Source organism: Chinchilla lanigera, unplaced genomic scaffold, assembly GCF_000276665.1.
Source record: "Chinchilla lanigera isolate Chin_1 unplaced genomic scaffold, ChiLan1.0 scaffold00033, whole genome shotgun sequence".
NCBI lineage: Eukaryota > Metazoa > Chordata > Mammalia > Rodentia > Chinchillidae > Chinchilla > Chinchilla lanigera.
This window is the reverse complement of record NW_004955434.1, coordinates 17876356-17897086: the sequence shown is the minus strand read 5'-3', so window position 1 is coordinate 17897086 and position 20731 is coordinate 17876356. Positions and strand designations below refer to the sequence as shown.

The following is a 20731-nucleotide window of genomic DNA, read 5'->3' as shown; positions in this document are numbered from 1 at the left end:
TTCCTCCTCTTTCTCCTCTATAACATGGTAGGAAGCTTCCCCCCCTTTCTCTACAACATGGTAGGAAGTTTCTATTTCATTTAATAAACATTAGTGATTATTTTAAAATTAAAATACAGCATTGATACAAGAGCCTGACTGATAACTCAGAGAGATATAGTAGAAAAAAAGGATGGCCTTTAAAAACATTTCGAGTAAGTACTAACCCTGGGCTGCCATATCCTTTGGTTCTGTAACATTACAAGTTTGCCAGCTTTCTTTGAAGTAAAGTGAGGGTATCAACACTTGCTGGATGTTTGTTCATGGTGAAATATGCACAAGTGCTCAATAAATAATTCTTTAGGAGAAGACAAATATAGGTGAGAAGTTGGAAAGAAGCAAACACACGGCAAGTTACCTAACTTGGAGGTGAAAAGAAAAAAGAAATAGACAATAAATTTTCCTCTAGAGCCTACTTCTTGGGTAGGCAGACCTCTGCACTTCACACATTCCCTTGGCCTTGAGCTCTGAGCAACAGCCTAATTCTCACTCAGTTCTTTCGCATAGTTTGAGTTGTCTGAAACAGATCCATGAACTTACAGGCTATTAAGGTAACTTCGTATGGAGAACCAAGTGCAGTGTGAAAATTATTCTGCCCTTTTTATTCTCGATACTCAGAATTTAAGACTTTTGTAGTTCTTTCAGGTAAATACATGAAGGGATAAATCATTTTTTTCTCCAGATTTTGCTCCATTGTGTCAAGAGACTCAACTTGAAGGGGAAATGTTTGTTTGAGAATTTGAACCCCTGAGCTTACACCATAGTGAACCTGTGTACTATCACCAAAGGGAGAGACAGTACTATTCTCCCACCATTTTTGTTTCTTATCAATCTGCTGTTTGCTTTGGGCTCAGGCCATTTTCTGTGCTTCTCTGTGCAAGACTCAATGATCAGCCCTAGAGACACTTGGCTGAGCAGAATATCTTCAAGGAGATTACAGACCAGGGGAAAAGGCAGACTTCAAAAAAGAAGAAGCCACAATAAATGATAAGATGCTTGTAGATGTGTAGCCCTCCAGAATTCTATGTGGGCGGATAAAACTTGGCTGGGAAGTGAGATGGGAAAGATAGGGATAGAATTTAGACGGGAAATGGGGTGGCTGGTGGTGTGGGAAAAAGGATATCCCTGACCAATGGAACAGTACAGATCGAGGTTACAAACCTCAGAAGCTGGCACAGGCAGTGCGGGGTGTGAAAGAAAGGGGGAAGGCTGGCCTGACTAACACACCGAAGGCTGGGAGGGCGGCCCTACAAGGACATTCTGGAGAGGTGGGAGGGGACAATCAAGCAGGGAAATCCAGGTTTACAGTTAAAAGGGACCCTAGAAAGCACATAGTCTGCATTCCTTCTCCTAAACAAAGAACCTCACCCTGTGTTTATACCTCAGCCCTTACTGTTGTGGGGAAGCATCTAGGGAATATTTTTTTCTGAAAGTAAGTTGACATTTCCACTCTTTCTTCCTGATTCTGTACTCTGGAACCATAGGCTAAAGTCACTCCTCCTTCACATACCTGAATTCAGACCTCTCTCTCTTTCTTTCTCTCTCTCCCTCTCTCTCTTTCTTTCTCTTTTTCTCTCTCTCTTTCCTTCTTGCATAAACAGCTGCTGAAGCAGAACTGCTTTTTCTCATATACATATGCAGTTAATTTTTGGAAATACGGAGTTACACATTTTTGCTTATTAAAAGCTAACGTACTGGCTTCTGTCCATCATTCCAGCCTTCAATTATCAAGGCTGTGGGTCTTGACTGTGTTCCCAGTGATAGCAGTCAACCTTGGATTGGTGTGATCCATGAACTGAACAGGTTTGTCTATTGTATCTTTGTTGAGGGACTTTCAAATAAATGTTGAATCAGAGAAAGTAGAAAAAGAGCTGTGAGTACACGTTTAGATGCTTCTCTTAAGAGTATAGCAGAAAATGCCCCCCAGCCACTATACTTCAGTTTCTTAGTTGCCCAGGTAATAGTTCCTGTTCCAGTTCCTGTTGCTTCTGTCTGTTAGAAAGCGCTGGTCACTGTGATGCACATTGTATAAACTAATCCCCATTGACAAGCCCTTCTGCCTCTGTGCTTCCTACCTGCTTATCCTTAGAAGCCCTCCACCAACAGAGATCAGGGCCTGATATTCTGGGAGTAATTCAGAGCTACCAATGTGTTCTTGGTGCTGCTGTTTTGACAAGAACACTAATGTCACAGATATTGTTGTTTTCACTTTTTGATTCACATGTTGAAAGCAATGGACAGTTTTGTCATTCTGCCTTCAAAACACATAGACCAATCAGTACTGCAAATAAAATATGATCTCTTGCAGGGGCGGGAAGGGACTCCTTCCAACTGATATGGTCCACTCTCAGGTCCTCCTGAAGGAGGCATTTCCCAAGCAGGAAGGATTTCAGTAAGGATGGATGTGACATCAAACGGTCTTTTTAATGTAAATTCATTGTTATTTAAAGTACTGTGATTAAATGACCATTTCCCCAGCAGAGGTGAAGGCATCAATAAATAACACATTTCAAATTACAGACTTAACTGTCTTTTTTCTTGCTTTCTTCACTTTTCATTATTCTTACCTTCTTTTTATTTCCTTTTAATAATTGCTACATTTTAAAGAAAATGTACTTTTGCTCACTATCCATCATGGCTCTGTAACTTGGATGTCCTGACTGATTGCCACCTCTGCTACCTTAGTGCCTACTTTCACAGAGATTGGAATGGAACTGTGATTTTTACTTAAATATGGAGAGTAGCTAATGTCTTAAGCCCTTGGATATTTTGGAATGATTTTTTAAAGAAAAGAAACTGCTACAGGTCTGACTGACGATTAAGAGGCCACTTGAGGGTGACTTAGGAGGAGGACCTGTGATTATTTTAAATAGTGCTCAAGGAGTTAACGTTGCTTTTATATCCTATTCATATCCTGCTCAACACGAGTCTATGTCACCACCACCTCTTCCTAGTGTGCGCTGATCTTCGAAATTATTAAAACAGTACTACCGCAAACGTGTAACCACACACACACACACACACACACACACCACCCCCAAACTCACATTTTAAAAATCAGTTCATAATGTTCTCTGGACTTAGATTTTGGCTACAGAGCATGATCACAGGTAAACATTCTCAGGCAGGACTATAGCTCAGCTTTGCACTTTTATGGAATCTTTCAGAAGCCCAGATGGAACCCATTTTATCTTTCTCATTTGGCCATAAAACCTGTGTGATGCTGATTTTACTGTTGCAATCAGGAAGGAGAAGTGTGTGCTGTATGATGCACACAGAGGTTATGTGGCCTCACTCATCGATGGCTGCTGAATTGCTTCACTGGGACTACTGGTCTTCATTCACACCCAATAAAGAGGCATTGCCTGGTCTGGGGCTTTGTAAGCTGCTTCGGTGGCAGGACTTTTATTGTGCATGGAAATCATAGGCTATTAGAAACACTGGGAGGAGGACCCTGGGGTCCTCTCCAATCACTTCCCTGTGTCAGTGTTTGCCTATGCTAAGAAAGACAATTGATGATACCATGAGCGCTCCTGGAGCCATGGCCGGAGATCACTTGGTGTTTCACAGCAGGCGTGCAGACACGGAATGTCCAGTGCTTAAAGCCTCCCGTTTGAATTGTTAACTCTGGGTCTGGAGATCTCTGAAAGCAAGACTTCAAAGCCTAAGTCTTGAAGACAATGTCAGGAACCACATGTGCCAAGAGTGAGGGTAGTTGAATATTTCTGTTAATTAAAAAAACAACAGAAACTCTCTTCACAGCTACTCTATGAAGTGAATATTACGAATCTGCACAGTACAAATGGTGAAGGCTGAGAAAATTTGAATAATCCAGTTATTTACATTGTAGATTGAGGGTCTTTCTGTAGATACGAAGGTTTTCAAAATGTAAGAAGTTTTACGGGACTTATCCTTAGCTCATATGCTGAGATGAAGTTTGCCTACAAAGAGATGGATGAGCTAAAGATTATGACACAAATACTATGCAATCTTATTATGCTTTCTCTTAATATAAGAAAATTCATTTTATTTAAAAAAGGAATTGACTCCTTTTGTTCCTTCAAAAGACTGATCTTTGTTTTTTGTGTTTTTTTTTGTTTTTGTTTTTCTCCGGTACTGGGAACCGAACTCACGACCTTGCGCTTGCCAGGCAGGTGCTTTGCCGCTGAGCTAAATCCCCAGCCCCTGATCTTTGTTTTTTGTTCTTAGGTAGAAATAGCCAGATTGTTTATCCCAAGCTGAAGACTGCAGATAGTGAGGAGGGTTCCCAAGGACAAGGGACAGGGCCCAGCACCATGTTAAAACATTAAAGCAAGGGCTGTGGGATGATGGCTATTGTCTCACTAAGAGTCAACAAGAAGCAATTGACACATAAGGGACATAGAAATTACACTGTGAAGGGATGTGTGATATTTTTAAGTTTTAGGCCAGGAGGTTTGAAGTCTTCTGCTTTACAGCAGATGATGAAGCAGATAGCCTCAAATTACCTTCTAATTTTATCAAAACTGATTTTGTGAGTCATGATTTTAGGAAGAGCTATTACTTCTTACCTAACCACAAATATATCCACTTCTTTTTTTATCTTAAATTACAATACTGTGAGAAACAGCAAGGAAAAATCTTAGCCTTGGGAACAATAAAATGTATTGCTATAATATAAATACTTACGTTTGTCTTTAAAGATTCAGAGTCAAGTGCTAGGCACAGTAGCACAGGCCTGTGATTCTCAGCTACTCACAGGTGGTAAGTTTGAGGCCACCCTGGGCTACAGAGCAAGATCATGTCTCAAAAATGAAAAAGGGGGCAGGTGTGAAGACCCTGAGTTCATCCCCTGTACACAAACATACATACACAATTCACAGCAAGGGATAAAATTAAAATGAACAAAGTGGGTAGCACAAATTTCTAGTTAAACTTTCATGGTCATTTTTTTCATTTTATACTTTGATTTCTTTTGGACAAGTTTGCTGATTCTGGAATCCACTTGCTTTTTATGTCCACCTTACACATGTGGCCAGCTTCCTGGGAATGGCCATCAACAGGGTCTCCATAAAAGGTTCCCTGTGGTGGCAGATTTGGGGCTTCCTTTCTTACTGCACATACGTCAGCCCTGCTCTGTCTGGGCCATCCCATCTCGCTCTTGGCCTCCCTCCCCCTCCCCCACCCCCTCCTCCTGGGATGGTGCCTTCACTCTCTTCCTGTGCTGGGCCTGGAGGTTACATCGCAGGTCCTGCTCCCACTAGCTTTCCCACCCTACCCTAGAGACTCTAGGAGTGGTGCACAGACCATTGTACTATGAAGCTAGAGATGGACTCACTAGTTTGAGGCGCTGTTGAGGTAACTTTTTCTTCTTGGTGTGTTTGCCATCGTTGTTAGCAGTGCAGGCCCTCGTAAGCTCTCTCAGGACTGTTTGCTTCCTTCTGAGGCAGAGGAGTAGGATTGACTATGACAGCGATGTCTTCTTTGCAGCCAGTACTTTTCCTCTAGCCATGAGCCGCCACGCTACCCATCTCCGGGGGCACTACTCACACTGTGGCCTGGAGCAAGCTGACAACATGCATTGTGCCCTGCCATGGTGCACACACTGAGCACACCCAGCAGAGCTGTCTCAGTACTTGTGGCCAGCGAGGGATGGGATAAATGTGCTGCTGAGTTTTCTCACAGAGATATCTTCCACCAGGATGAGCTTGTGCAAGGCCTGGGGACATCACAGTTTGAACGATATTTATCAGCTAGTCTGGACACTGTGCCTAGGATAAATATGTTCCTACTTCTTGACAGACTATAAACCAACATTTTAAATACAGATTATTTGTGTCTTGGAGACTCCAAGAAAGTGTCTGAGCCAAGACTGCTTGAGTGCTCTCTTATTTGTTTTTTGGGGGGGGGGATTTCTCTGAAGCACAGGCATTTGCAGTTTCTAAGCAAGCTTCACATTTCTTAATGCCATTAGGTTTGGTGAATAACTGCATCAAGACTTGAGCATGTGCAGTGGAACACACACACACACACACACACACACACACACACACACACGTGTGGGCACACAGACTCAGAATGTGTTCCCATGTGGGGCCTCAAGAGAGGGAAGTGTCCTGTGAGCCAGTGAGAACTTACAGCACCTGAGTAGCTGAGGATATGCACATCCTAAGAAAACAGGGAGGTATAAATTATGCCCATTCCTTCAACACTAGGAAGTGTGATGAGCAGGACCCTGCTGTGGTTGTCTTGTCTGTTTTTCATTGTGAGAGCCTTGCACTGCTGTATGGAAAATATTTTGGCTTTGCCTGGGGATCACAGGTAAATCGATTCAACCTAGCTCACGATGCACACCAACAGATGGCTTGGTGGATAGTGAGTGGGAGGTACAGAGTTCTGACGCGCCTCCTCACCCCCAATCCCTAGATTCCACTATCATTCGTGTTCTGCTTAGTGTGGTATGTTTGTTACAATGAGTGAGTTAATGACTGTAGTTTATGTATATAGTTCATTCTTTGTGTTGAACATTGTTGGTACTGACAAATGTTCAGTAATTTGTATCCACCACTACAGCGGTAACTCTTAGAATGAGTTTTAAATTTTAAGATTTTTATTGGTACGTGTTTTTCTCGCAGTACATTGATACGTGCATTACTGCAGTACATAATGATTACGTTCATCATGGGGAGCTGGTACAGGTACATAACACATCTTAATCCTTTTTACTTTCCCTTCCCTTCCCTTCTCTATCTCTACATCCCTGTCTCATTTGCAGAAGCTCTATGTCCCTATGAGACTAAGTTTTAGGAAAAACTTTCTTCCATGAGCTTGGGGTAGAAAGGGGAAGAAAGGTAAGTAAACAACTTCAACTGAGCCTTACTATGTGTGTGCTGGTGACTTGATTTACAACTATGGATATTATTACACTTATTGATGTTCACAATCCTGAATCTATTGATCATTATCTTTACACTAAAGATGAGGAAATAGAGTCCAAAGAAGACCAAGTTCCTGCTCAAGGAAGGAGACCGTGGAATGGAGACAGGTGCTGGGACTGTGGCTCTGACTGACAGCCGGGCCTCTGTTCTCTTTCTCTTCAGCTCCAGTCCTTCATCAGAGAAAAAAAAACCATCTTTTAGTACTGTTAAACCAGAAAATTATTTACAAAGTTATGGGTTTAAGTTATTTTACAAAGTGACGGGTAGGTCATGGCTGAAGACATCAGAATTATGCTCAGAACGTGAGCAGGGAGGAGCATCAAAATTCTCATCAGAGTTCTGTTCAGCTGATGTGTTGGTTTAAATACTGCAATTTTGATACTATGCCTTACCTTCCACACCTTGCTTCCGTCAGTGGCTAAAGCAGCAGATTCGCTAATTCCTAACCTTTGACTGATCCTTTAACTGCTTGGGCTCCCGATTCTTCATCTTGCTCACTGTGTGCTAGAGCACGGAGTGCTGGATTTTAGACCCCTGGGCTCTTAGGCCTATCTGCTAGGGTTGGAATCTCAGCAACACTACTATCATTTGTTTTAGACATGTTACTGCTCTTTCTTTAGCTGCAAAATGAAAATAACAGTAGAGTGAACTCTATATGTTGTTATGAAGGTTAACATCTGTGAGTTTGACTTGTATCATTCTGTGGCATGCAAGTAGCGTGGTCAAAGTTACGCAGCATGGCTCAGGAAGGGTGCTGGCTGGTTTTCGGAAGTCTGAGAAATCCTTTTCACAAGAAAGCACTTCATCACGAAGGTTAGATGTTTCTTTAGTTCGTGGATTGTTTTCAATTGTATTCTGGTGAGTTCGGTGGAATCATTAGAGCAGTTTGCTTCTACGCTGTCACAGCACATGCCATGGCTTTGTTCTCCTTTTTACCTCTTTAAATTCTCTCAAATTTAACTCTTTCTGCTTCTAGGAAGTATCCTTAGGCCCAGTTTGAACTGCCTTCATTTTTATTTCTCTAGTACCCAATAAACTTCACTGTTATATCCCTCACTACTCTTTTTGAGTCATTAATTTATATTTACATCTCTCTGAATTACACTATAGACTTGCAAGACTTTCTTTCTGTCTTTATCATCCCAGAATTTAGTATGACTTGCTGCAAAGTGGCTTCTCAACAATTATTTGCAAGATGTATGAGCAAATGATCATGTTATGTCCACACAAAGAACCAGGATGTATTCTGCATTTAAGATTGGTCTCAGAAATGAAATCCTGAACATCATTGATATGAATTTAAATGCAATATCACTTTTAGATACTTTGGTATTTCATAAATGGAGAAATTCAGAATTTACTCAAAAAGAAGAAAAGTCACTTTAGTCACGGTGACTCTGGCTGGGAAGGCCTTAGATGTGAATCTGGGTTCCTACCCATGGTTGATCCCAGGTAAAGAATGGGATATAGACAACCATAGTAAATGAAGATGCTTTTTTATTTCTTTGTTATTCAAGTAAAGCAACCTGCTGTGAAAATTGGTCTCTGTCTGAATACAAAATTAATTTAAATTATAGATAGTTCCTAATTTTTAAGGAAATGCTTTTGGTGGCTTAGGAATCTAATAGTCCTTAAAACCAGAAGGTAAGTAGATGGCACGGAATCTTTCCCCCATCTGCAGTTTTCTGTACTTTGAAGGCAGCTTTAGTAGAAGGTCTTTGTGAGACAGGCTAGAGGGCCAGTTTGCAGAGGTCAGTCTAGATTTCAGATATAGATTCAGTAAGAATGGATTTATCAGGAATGGTCAGAAATTTTGTAGGTATCATTTGACCATCTGTCTTAATTACTTTTCTCATTGTTGAGAGAAAATACCCAGTGCCCAAAGATAAAGGGGGAAAGGTTTCTTTAGATCACAGTTTGTAGAGATTCCAGCCCAGAGTTGGCTGGCTCCAAGGCAGAGCGGCACATGGCAGAGGGGTATTGCAGAGGAGAACAGGTTCATAGTGCCCACAAGGTAGCAAAAGCAGCAGGTGACCTTAATAGCATCTTTCTGCACATTGTATATTGTATTGAGGCCTCCAGGATCAGGGCGGTACCAAACCAATCAGTGGACTGATTTAGTGATCACACACCCTTAATTCTAAAATCATATACTCTAGATCCACCCATCTCTGAAGAAGCCCCACCTATGACCGCATGTGGCTTTCGGGGGACGTCTAGACTCAAACCATATCAGTATCCTATATGTCAGTCATTTTAATTATCTAATCTAGGGCGTCTTGAAGAATTTATCAAAAAAATCCCATGTTTATTTAGAAAAAGAATAAAACAGCTTTCTATTCCAGGCTTAAGATATTTGCTTTTCCTTGCTTCTTAGAGTATTTTCTATGTTCCTATTGTGTTCTGAATCTTATAAAGGAGAGTTTGGTGTTCTGTGCTTCAGTCATACTTGATTCTGGAAAAGTTTCTGTGAACTCCTTTTTAATATCTGCAGAATAGCCTTTTCAGAAGCACAATATGCAAAACACAGCCTTCATTAGAGGGTGGATGTTAAATTGTTGACAGGGAGGGAAGGAATGCTAAAGAATTTTGTGCAGCAGTCACAGGTCCACCTGAATCTAAAACCGCTGTTATGATGGGGTGCAGAACATGTCAGCCCAAGATATGGCACGCTGGCATATTGAGTATTTTACACCAAAGGGCTTAGAAGAATGGCAGGGGCTCAAAGGACTCTTAAGACCGCTATGTGAGGGTACCCGCCTGACCCCAAAGGAAAAATCATCTTTCCCTCCGGGAATGGAGGGACACCGAGAACCTGAATGAACAGGTGGCTAAAATTCCCCCAGCTCACGGTTCTGTGTTGCACCACATTTCTGCACAACCTTTTCTTCTCCATCAAACTTAGTGCAGAAATGCTGGGACATAGTGTTCCGTCTGGTCTTCATTTCCTTTTGAATTCTCCTGTGTCACATAATTCCTACCTTAAATAAATCAATATGTTTTTCTCTTGTTCATCTGTCATTTTTAAAGTCTGATTTACAAGACCCAGCCAGTGAACCCAAGAGGGGCAGAAGGAGAGGAGCTGTGCCTCCCCTCCAGCCGTGATGGTGTAGCCTGGAGGAGACCCCTTCCCCCCAGTCCTGAGCCGGTCCGTGCATCCTGAGCACCTGGGGTGGATACACTGAAAGGGGTATTTCCGGACCAAGCACCTGTGATTTAAGGAAGCCTCATGTGTAAGGACATAGCGCTGGGCTGTCAGAGCCGAGGTTTTGATGCAGGATTGGTTCCAGGTAGCTGTGTAATTTTGGTATTCACTTTAACTGCACACACATGCACACAAACACACTCACCACTCCTACAAGTGATTTCTTTGGTATTGGTGTTTTTCTTTTTCATAGGCTTCTGTATCTTTACCCTTTCATAAAAGTATGCTCAAAACTACAGAAAAAACAATTTGATAAATACAATGAAAGATATGGACTAGCTGATTTCTCAGGGTCCACTCATGCCACACATTCTATGATTTAGGTTATAGTTGAGAAAAAATTGCAGAAAGGAGGAAAGAGAATGATAAAGACTGAACCACTGTATATTTTACTGATGTAGTTGGCCGGAATTATGGAGTGGCCTATTTGTCTGGAGGCTTTAAACTGCGCTTGTAGTGAAGAGTGGAGTCACCAAGCTGCTGATAGACAGGGCACCTGCGTTAACGATATGCTGTGAAAGTTCAGGGATTTCCTTTAGAGATCATTGCCTCTAGTGAAACCACCTCCTGCCGCAGCCATCCTCTGCTCTCTGTGACCACAAAGAGGCTATGAAGGGTTTGCACACTGCAGAAATTACATGTGGCAGCGAGTGAAGGAGCTGCAAAAAGTATAAGATTTTGGTGTAAAGTAAAGCAGCACAATACAGCAATTTAGTGCAGGGGTCCTGACACTGGGCAAACTGGAGTCCAGTTTGTACAAGGTCAAGATCAAACTGATACCTTTGTGTAAGTTACTTCACTGCCGTGCTCCTCATTCCAAATCTGTAAAATCACTGATTGCCTCATAAAACCACTGCAGGGATTAAACAATATTTATGCACAGAATTTTGAACAATGTCTAGCATATAGTAAGCGCCTAACAAATATTAGTTGTAGTATGATCACTAAGTGACTTCTTTAAATCACTGTTTATAAAATCAGAAAAATAAGAGACTGGCTTACACATTTATTAGGAGAAATAAATGAAAATATGCATGTAAAGTATATAACTCAGTACTTGTTTATAGCGACATAGTAAGCAAACACAGAAAAAAGGATGTGTACAGGACATACCAAAACTTGTTAAAGAGGCAGTGGATCTGAAGTTTTTGGTAAAAGTCTCCTTAAGTCTCATTTCCTCCACTAAACACTGGGAAGAGCACCAGCTTGTTCATGTGGACAGCGAGCCGCTCGCCGGGGACAGTCTCCCCGCCTTCCACCTCCCTGCCCCTTAGCGGGTCCCCTTATGTGACCTGCGATTTGGATTCGACTGTCCTGTGGACCATTACGTTCAGCTGCAGGTTTATGCTTGCAACTTTTAAATATGACATTTCAATTACTTCAGAAACTCTTTGTATGAAAATCATGACGATGTTAAAGGCATATCAAAAATTCCATGATGGTTTCTAAGTTTATTCTGACTGGAATGTTGAAGAGTTTAATGTGGTGTAGAAGTCAGAAAATCTTCCCAGGCTTTCTTTACCTGCTTAGCTAAAAATTTAAAATTCTTTATATGTTTGGGTGCGTGGGAATGGATTGATCTTGAGTTGGCTACTTTTTATGTAAAATGCTATTTTCCTATTAGTTTATTTTCTTTCTGAAAGAATTTTCGAGTACTTGTAAGATCTGAATCTGTGGGCCAGGACACACACACACACACACACACACACACACACACACCTGTTCAGAGAGAGCAAAAAGGTTCAACTGCTTACATCATTTTCAGTTGAACAGCAATAGCAATTCGGAGCGCTGATGAGAAGGACATCAAGTCACATGTGAACTCTGCAGAATGCAAGCAAACAGACAGAAAGCTCAGCTAGATAACCGCTATCTTCTTCGCTTTGCATGGGAGGGGAAGGCGCTTGCCTGGCCATGTGCAGCTTCCACCGCACAATTCTAGAGAGAGTTAATTTTTGTGTATGAAATATTATTTATTTTACACATTTAAAAAGTCTTTATGAGCACATTGGCTGCGTACACTGTTTACATGGCTCACGTGCAGTCGGTACACATGCATAACGCGTTTTAATGCTTTTTGTTCCCTTTCCCTGTCCTCCTCTTCTCCTCCTTCCACCTCCTGGTTCCCTCCTCATTTGAGAAAGTTTTATCTCCATACCTTCTATTATCTATCTTTTGTTTTGCTTTTTATGCATATTTTGGATTTCTCATGTGAGAGAAGCCATGTGGTATTTAAGCTTATGTGTCTGATTTATTTCACTTAACATTATGGCCCCAAGGTGCACCTGTTTCCCTACATATGAGTCAAGTTTACCTTCTTTGTGGCAGCATAGTATTCCATTGTGCATAAGTACTACATTTTCTTTATCCATTCATCTATTTATGGATATTTAGGCTGCTTCCTGTTATAAGTTGTAATGCTATGAACAGGGGTGTGCATTTATCACTATAATATGATGACTTTAAATTTTTCAAGAAGATACCTAGAAGAGGAACAGCTAGGTCAAATGGAATTTCTAGTTTTAGTTTTTGAGAAATCTCCACACTGATTTCTATAGTGGTTGTCCTAGTTTACATTCCCACCAACAATACAGGAAGATTTCCTTTATGTTGCAGCTTCAGCAGCATTTGCTATTCGTTGATTTCTTGGTGATGGCTATTCTTTCTACAGTAAGATGGAATCTTGGTGCTATTTTCATTTGCGTTTCTCTAATGACTAGCAATGTCGAACATTTCTCACATGCATTTATCTGCACTTCTTCTGTGAAATGTATATTTATTTTAGGTGTCTATTTTTTGATTTGGTCTTTTATTTGGGGAGGATTTAATATTTTTGAGTTCTTTATGTATTCTAGATATCAGTCATGTGAGGACTACCTGGCAAAATTTTTTCCCATTCTGGAGGGTGTATTTTCGCTTTATGGTCACTTCTGTTGCTGTGTGGAAGGTTTTTAACTTTGTACGGTACCATTTGTTTTGGAATATTCCCTGTGCAACCAGAGTTCTGTTCAGAAAGTCTTTGCCTATGCCTATGTCTTCAAGAGAGTTTTACCTATTTTACCTTTCAGCAGATTAAGTGTTTTTTAATGTTTAGTTCTCTGGTCTATTTTGATAATAATTTAGTACATGGTGAGAGATAAGGGTTTAGATTCAATCTTGTGCATGTGGGTAGCCCGTTTTCCCAGTGCTATTTATTAAAGAGGCTATCTTTCTTCCAGTGTATGTTTTTGACCCCTTTGTCAGAGATCAAATAGTTGACTGTGTTTCGGGTTTTTTCTGTATCCTCTATTCTTTTCATTAGTGTTCATGTCTATATTTGTGCGAATATTATGCAAATGCCATTTTATCAGTGTAGCTTTGAAATACAGCTTCAGGTCTGAGACTGTGTCCTCCTGCTTTGCTCTTTTTACCCATGATGGCTTTTGCTATTCTGAGCCTGTTCTGGCTCCATATGAACTTTAGGATTGTGAGGAGTGCTGTTGGGATTTGATTGGGATTGCATTAAATCTGTATATCAATTTTGGAATATGTGTATCCATTCCTTTTTCAGAGTACTGTAGTTTTTGCCATAGAGGCCTTTCATTTCTTTAGTTAGGTTAATGTCTAAGTATTTAATTTTTCTTGATGCTATTAAGAATATTACTTTTTCTAATTTCTTTCTCAGTGAGTTCATTGCTGGAGTACAGGAAGGCTCTTGATTTTTGTGTGTTGATTCTGTACCCTGTTACATGGCTGAATTTGGCTATGAAGTCTAGGAGTCTTTTGGTGGAGCTTTTTGAGTTTTCTATGTAAAGGACCAGGTCATCTACAAATAAGGGTAATTTGACTTCTTCCTTTTTTGTACGTATCCCTTTTCTTTCTTTTTCTTGCGTGATTGCCCTTGGTGATGTTTTGAGGACTGTGTTGAGCAGGAGTGGTGAGAGTGGACATTCTTGTCTTGTTCCTGATGTTAGAGTGAAAGCGTTCAGTGTTTCCCCACTTAGTATGATGCTGGCAGCAGGTTTGTCATAAATGGCTTTTATCAGATTGAGATATGGTCTTTCTACAGCTATTTTCTCCAGTGCTTTTATCCTGAAAAAATGTTGGATTTTGTCAAAGGCTTTTTCTGCGTAGAGACAAAGAATACTAAATATCCTGCTCATCAGGGCGTATCAGTACTATTTATCAGTGCATTTTCATTCACTGAGAAAGCAGCCAGGGCACAGCTGGGATCCAGGTTTTTTCTTGTGCACGGATTATCTCAGACTGCTGACAAAAGTATCATGTTTACATCAACAGGAAGAATACATGTTCCTATGTTTAAGCTGAATGTGTAATTATGGGCTAAAGTGAGTACACATTTGTCCTCCACCCAATAAAATGTTACCACATTATTTTCTTCTGTTCAGGAAATTTCATAAGAAAGATAGTTTGGATAAAGAAACCTTCATGAATTTTTATAAGGATGAATTCCAAGCAGGGAGGGTTTCCATTTTTCAGAACATTTTACACATTTTTACTGACTTGCACAGCTCATTCAGTTATCCTTAGAGCACACGGTTCCCACATGAAATAAAAAGACAGTGTGGGAAAATGATCACTAAAAGCAGAACTGATTTGCAGGCAAGACGAGAGAATATTAAAATGCTGAGAAATGGTAAGCAAGCAGGCAGGACTTTTTCCTGCTGCAGAATCAACATAAGATGGAAGTGGCTACGAATCATTCGATACACTTCTTTGGGAGAATCTAGCTGAATGAGGTTGCAAGTTCCACTTTCAAATGCCCCCCAAGAATTCTGCCGATGTACGGCCAAGGTAGCACTCAGCAGGCTGTGGGCAGATGTTTCCTGAGGCTCTCACTTGGCCAGCTGTTGAGACCAAGAAAATGAAATTCTCAAGCTGTGCTGCGCTTCGCATTAAGGTGCTGTCAAGTAAGTGTTGGCTGCCACTGGAATCCTAATTCTGTGTCAGAGAGCAGACACCATCATCTTATTTGGGGGGAGATAAAAGACCCACCATCAACTATGAAGTCCCATCTGATTTAGAGCCTTGCTTTGCTTTGCTGCTGTTCTATTTTTGTCTCCTGTTCTTTCTCTGTCAATTCAACAGAATTCTTCCCTCGTTAGAATGTTCACATACTTAGCATTTCCAACACTAACAGAAAAATACAGCAGCAAAATTAGAATGTAAATAAAACACAAATAAAGCACACTTCAACAAATCTTTATCTCACCTAATTCTGCAGCCATCCCGCAGCCTCTGTTGATGGGTGATGTTTATTTGATTTTGAATTTGTAAATTTCTACTCTTGCGTTATTAGTTTTCTTCCCGAGCTGTGTTACTTCCAGTTGTTTTCGAAGTACTGGGATTTAAAAAATGATGCATCCTGTCTAAAGGGCATGAGGGAGAACAATGAAACACACCCTGCTTGATATTTATGGAGCCTAATTTTGCCGCCTTCCCAAGGCCCAATTCTTGCCATGTTGTTTTTCCTGAGAAAGCTTTATTCGCGTTTCTTTGATATATTTTGTAACAATAATGTTACATTTGGATGGGGCTTTATAGGTAAGGTATTTCCACGCTGATTACTTCACCTGGTCTCACAGGGAAACTTCTGAGGAGGCGAAGTGGGTGATCCACTGTGGAAAAAGGAAATAGATGTTCATAAGCATCAGGATTATAGTGCGGGTCTTCAGAATTCAACCCTAATCTCTTCACAGCACTGTGCCACAGGGAGCCGGCTACAGACATAGATTTTCTTCTCCTTCTCTTATCTCTTCCTGGTAGATGGGCATTATGTTGTGTACTTTACCTCATCCCCCAGTGAAACCGCACGGGGTTTTAGATAAAATGTTACAATCATTAGCTGAGCAGGGACTAAACTAAATTAATACAAAATCTTGAGGGATAAGCTGACTGCTAAAGCTGTGTGAGGCAGGAGGATCACATGCTTAGTGGTTTTAGGAGCTCCTGTCTCAAAATTAAAAAAAAAAAGGCCAGGGGTATAGCTCAGTGTAAAGGTCCTGGATTTAATCTCCAGTAATGCAAACAAATAAATGCATAGTTGTATTTAGTCATGAGTAACAACAATTAAAAGCTCCAAATAATGAACTAAGTAGAAAGGTTTGAATTCTTTGCCATATAAAGTTCTGGAAAAACATGGATGTGGTGACTGCTTTACAAATGTCCCGGAGACCCAGGCTCCTTCTGACTTGCAGCTCTGCCAACCAACATAGCTCAGCACATTTCTCTGTGCAAAGCAGCCTCCCCAGTGTGGGCAGCAGGACGCATGAAGACACAAAGTAAAAAGCACCAAGAACAAACAATATCTCCAAAAAGAAGGTTCCACAGGGCTGCATGGAACATTTTTTTCTTAAATACTGTTGGCCAGAATCTGGTCACATGGCCACAAATAACAGCGAGAGCAGTTGTGTTCTGGGAGAGCAGGTACCCAGTTACTATTTCTGTTTGTCTCAACCATGAGAGTGGATATTGTGGGACAAATAGGCATTCTTGCTTTGAATATATGTTGGAAAACACGTAGTAAGTTACCATATAAGAACAGAAGGAAATATTCACTACATTATTTTAGAAATATGTCTGAAATGATCTGTTTGGTATTCTAATTTGCTAGCATGGAACAGAAGATTTGACTATTTGTTTCATTTTGGTCCACACTGCCTTTCTTAGTAAGATATTGCTAAGCCAAACACATTAAAGTTATGGAGCATAAGTCTGTGACTTAGGGCAAGGCTCTAAGATAGCTTCCTTTCCATCAACATTGGTCTATCCATGCTATAACCAGGTCTGGCTCTTCAAGTGTGGCCATGGTACCCAGCTACAGTTGTCGTGGGAGATAAGAGGTAGAGCTGGCCTAGAGACAGGCTAAGCAGTTGGCCACCGCGTGTGCCAAGACCAGAGATTTGACTCTGAATCAGAGTGTTTGTTTTATGTGCTCTCTGAGGATAAAAGACATCCGTGGGGCTTCAAAGGGATTTATTCCAACTATTGGCTGGTTGGGCGGCAGGGGACGGGAATTCCAGCACAGGACACTTACACCTACCTCTGCAAGGATTGTTGCAGTAGTTCTCATGCATGCTGCTGCCTAATCCTTTGGGGAAGGCCTCTGGGTGAATCTGCAGGGACTCTCTCACTTGGGTTTCATTTGTGATTCACAGCAAAAGGCCCCACCCAAGAAGAAAGAAGTACTTTTCCCTGTGCTTTTGCCCCTTGATGGCTAAGTCACTAATTATGCTAATGATATTCTTTGCTTTTCATTTTTGTGATACAGGGTCTTGCTATGTAGTTCAGGCTGGCCTTGACCTTGAACTCACTATGTAGCCTAGGCTGGCCTTGAACTCACTGTGATTCTCCTGCCTCAGCCTCCCACATGTTGGGATTACAGGCCTGCGCCATCAGGCCCAGCTCTGCTAGTCATAAATTCTTAAGTTTATTTTCTGTTAAACAGCATAGTGATATAATGATAATTCATCTACGAGACAGGCTCACTTTACAATGGCCTTTGTCAGAGACTTACTCAGTATGTCTATAAAAACATTTTGTTCATGAAAATATTTATTTTGAAGGTCTCTGCAGGCACATTTTTAAAAGACCTTTACACATAGTCAAATTTACTTTTAATTTTGTCTTTACCTCACATACGTGTGTAATTTTACACGAATACACATATGCAGCTTTTGTATTGTTGAATTTTTTAACTGCATGCTTTTCCTTAAAAAAAAACAAAAACATTGCTGACTCAGTCAGCTTGGGATGGTAATAGCAGAAGCAGCACAGACTTTGTGGCTTAAACACTAGGAATTTATTCCTCACAATCCTAAAGGCTGGGAGGCCCAAGAACAAGGTGCTCAGAGACATCTGGTGTACAGAGGGGCTCTTCCTTGCCGTATTTCCCATGATGGAGAGTGAGGAGCTCTGAGCTCATTCACTTAGAGGATCATGTTGTGAGAACCGTACCTTCATAAGCTCACGCGAACCTGATCATCTTACAAGGAATCACCACTAAATCCCCTCAAAGTGGGGATCAGGACTTTAATGTACCGATTTGGTGAAGGCAGGTATGGGACACCAGTACCCAGTGCACGAGGCCCTCCCTTCCCCTTCTTTCCTCTCTCTCCCCATAACACACTGCCCCTTTCAGATAATCCCTGTTAATGCCCCAGGCTCATCCGTCTGTATTTTCCTCCGTGCCTATATAATGATATACAGCATGGACCTCCCTGTATAAATCTATAAATATACACAGATGCAGCTTTTATTGCTATCTACCAAAGGGAAGCAACACATACATTCTTTTCTCCATTTTGCTTTTTTTAATTCCACAAAATCTTCTGCAAACCCCTCCACTGAGTGATACTGCTCTAAGTTAAATTTCAAAGGCTGCATTATATTCCACGGTCTAAACTGAGTCAACCATTTGAGTCAACCATTTCCTTGTGGGTGGGCACTTGCTCTGCTTAGAGTTTTGTCACTGTGGGCAAGGTTGCAGTTAAACGTCCTCCATCACATATTTGCGTAGCCGCCTCTTTTATCTGTGTTGGAGAGAGGCTCCGTGCTGCGTGGCAATGACAGACACAGTGCAGGGTCCTTTGATCATTTCTTTAGTCTTTGGATCTCTTCTGCTTTGATGTTTCGTGGAACGTGCTGCCTGGGTAAGCTTAGCGGCTCACCAGTGGACTTGTCAAAAGGTCTCCAGGTGTGACATTTCCCAGAAGCAATGATTTCCACTTCCATGGTACAGGTACAGAGAGTGAACTTCGTCCACGTATCTCAAGATGATCTGCCCTTTTGTGATAACTCTGAGACACTGGATTCACATGACATTTGATCCATGGGACTGATGGCATTCACGGGCAATGACAGTTCTTTTCCTGTTCTAACACTTCTGAATGAACTATAGCCCTACATAGGGAACTCCAGGTGTTGGCTCTGCTGTTTATTCACTCATTCGACGAATATTTATAATACATCAGACACTGGAGCTAAATCTATGAATAAGCAATAAAATCTTCACCTCTGTGAAGGAAATGGTGATGAATAATATAAATAAGCAAATATAATCATGGTGCTTATAAGCCCATCACCTGTGTCACAGGTCAAGAGGAGGGAACTTTTGGATACTAGGATGCTGGAATTGTTGGCAGTCACCCTAGGTCTGATCACCACAAAGGAAATCAATAGAGACTTTCGTTGGTTTGAGCATAGAGAGTGAGTCAAAGACAGAAACAGCCAAAAAGTCAGAGTTTCCCTTAACTAGGTACGACTAAAGAGAGAAGATGAAGGGTTTGATTCTGGCGGCACAAAGAATGAGATGCTAAACTGGGTGCGGTGACACACATCTGCAGTCCCAGCTCCTCCAGAGGCTGAGGCAAAAGGCTTGCAAGATCAGGCCCTGTCTGGGCAACTTCGTGATTTAATGAGATCCTGTCTCACAGTAAAAACTTAAAAAATGAACTGGGGATGTAATTCTGTGCAAAGGCCCTAGATTCAGTCCTCAGTTTCTCAAAAAAACGTACTTATTTATTTAAGAAATAAGATGAGCTGGGGGTGTAGCTCAGTGGCAGAGTGACCCTGGATTCAGTTCCAGTGCTGAAAAAAAAAAGGAATGAGATGCTTATGGAGATGTCAAGTAGAGCTGTGTGAGTGACCCTAAAGCTCAGGGCAGGTGTATGATAGGCTGGAAAGTGTGAGACTCGTTAACATGCAAGTGGTATTGAAAGCCAGGAAACGAGATCACCGTGGAGTGAGGTGGATAATAAGATGGTTCAAGGATGAGATCCCAGGGTCTCCAAAATTAAAAAGTCGGGTCGTAGAGAAAGAAAAAGTGAGGGAGACTAAATGAGACAGATATACAGGAAGGGCTGGGGCCCTTCTGTCTTTATGTGTCAAATCATTTAAATCTCAGAGAGGAAAGTTTTTCCTCCTATCTCCCTGTCTAGGGAGATAACCTACTTATCCTGTTGCTTCCCCACCCCTGAGGGGGTTACTCTTCTGTGTGCTCTTAGATACTAGGTATAAATAGAAAAAAGGATTTCACTCTGTTGTGAAAGTTCAACAACCAAATGTGCATTTTTGCACACATACGCTAACCTAAATTCAGCATGTGTGTGGGCAACATGGTCAGTGGGAGTGTGTGAGAAGCTTCATTTTGAGATTAACGCCATAAAAAAGGCCAGTCTGTAAAGCGTATGCTCCCTTGAATGACACAGGTCACTCATCGCCTCCCAAGGGAGAGGTTTCAAAAGTGGACACGAGAATGTGACTTCCCTAAATGTATTAGAGGTAGACGACAGAGGTATTTTTAAAATCAGTGCACATTTGTCTACTAATCGAAGGGGTGGCTCTAAATAAAAGAACACGTAGAAGTAGTTGCATATGAAATGTTTGTGAGGAAGGTAACCAAACACAATAGTGGTGGAAAAGGAGAAAATGGCAGTCTGGAGATTGCTAACTGAACTGAGCGTTTTCATCATTAATTCCCATCCAATGTGATGATAGGGTTTTCATTCTGTCTTCTCGTAGATGTGCGTGTAGGGGGCGTCGTTCCTAACACTTCCTACCACTAATTTTC

At 41.3% G+C, this 20731-nt stretch overlaps 1 protein-coding gene across 3 annotated transcripts in view; it reads left to right on the top strand.

Moving 5' to 3' along the window:
- The window catches only part of Frem1 (FRAS1 related extracellular matrix 1), a 147415-nt gene that overhangs the window by 4330 nt on the left and 122354 nt on the right, over positions 1-20731 (top strand). The gene's annotated exons all lie outside the window — the stretch shown is intronic.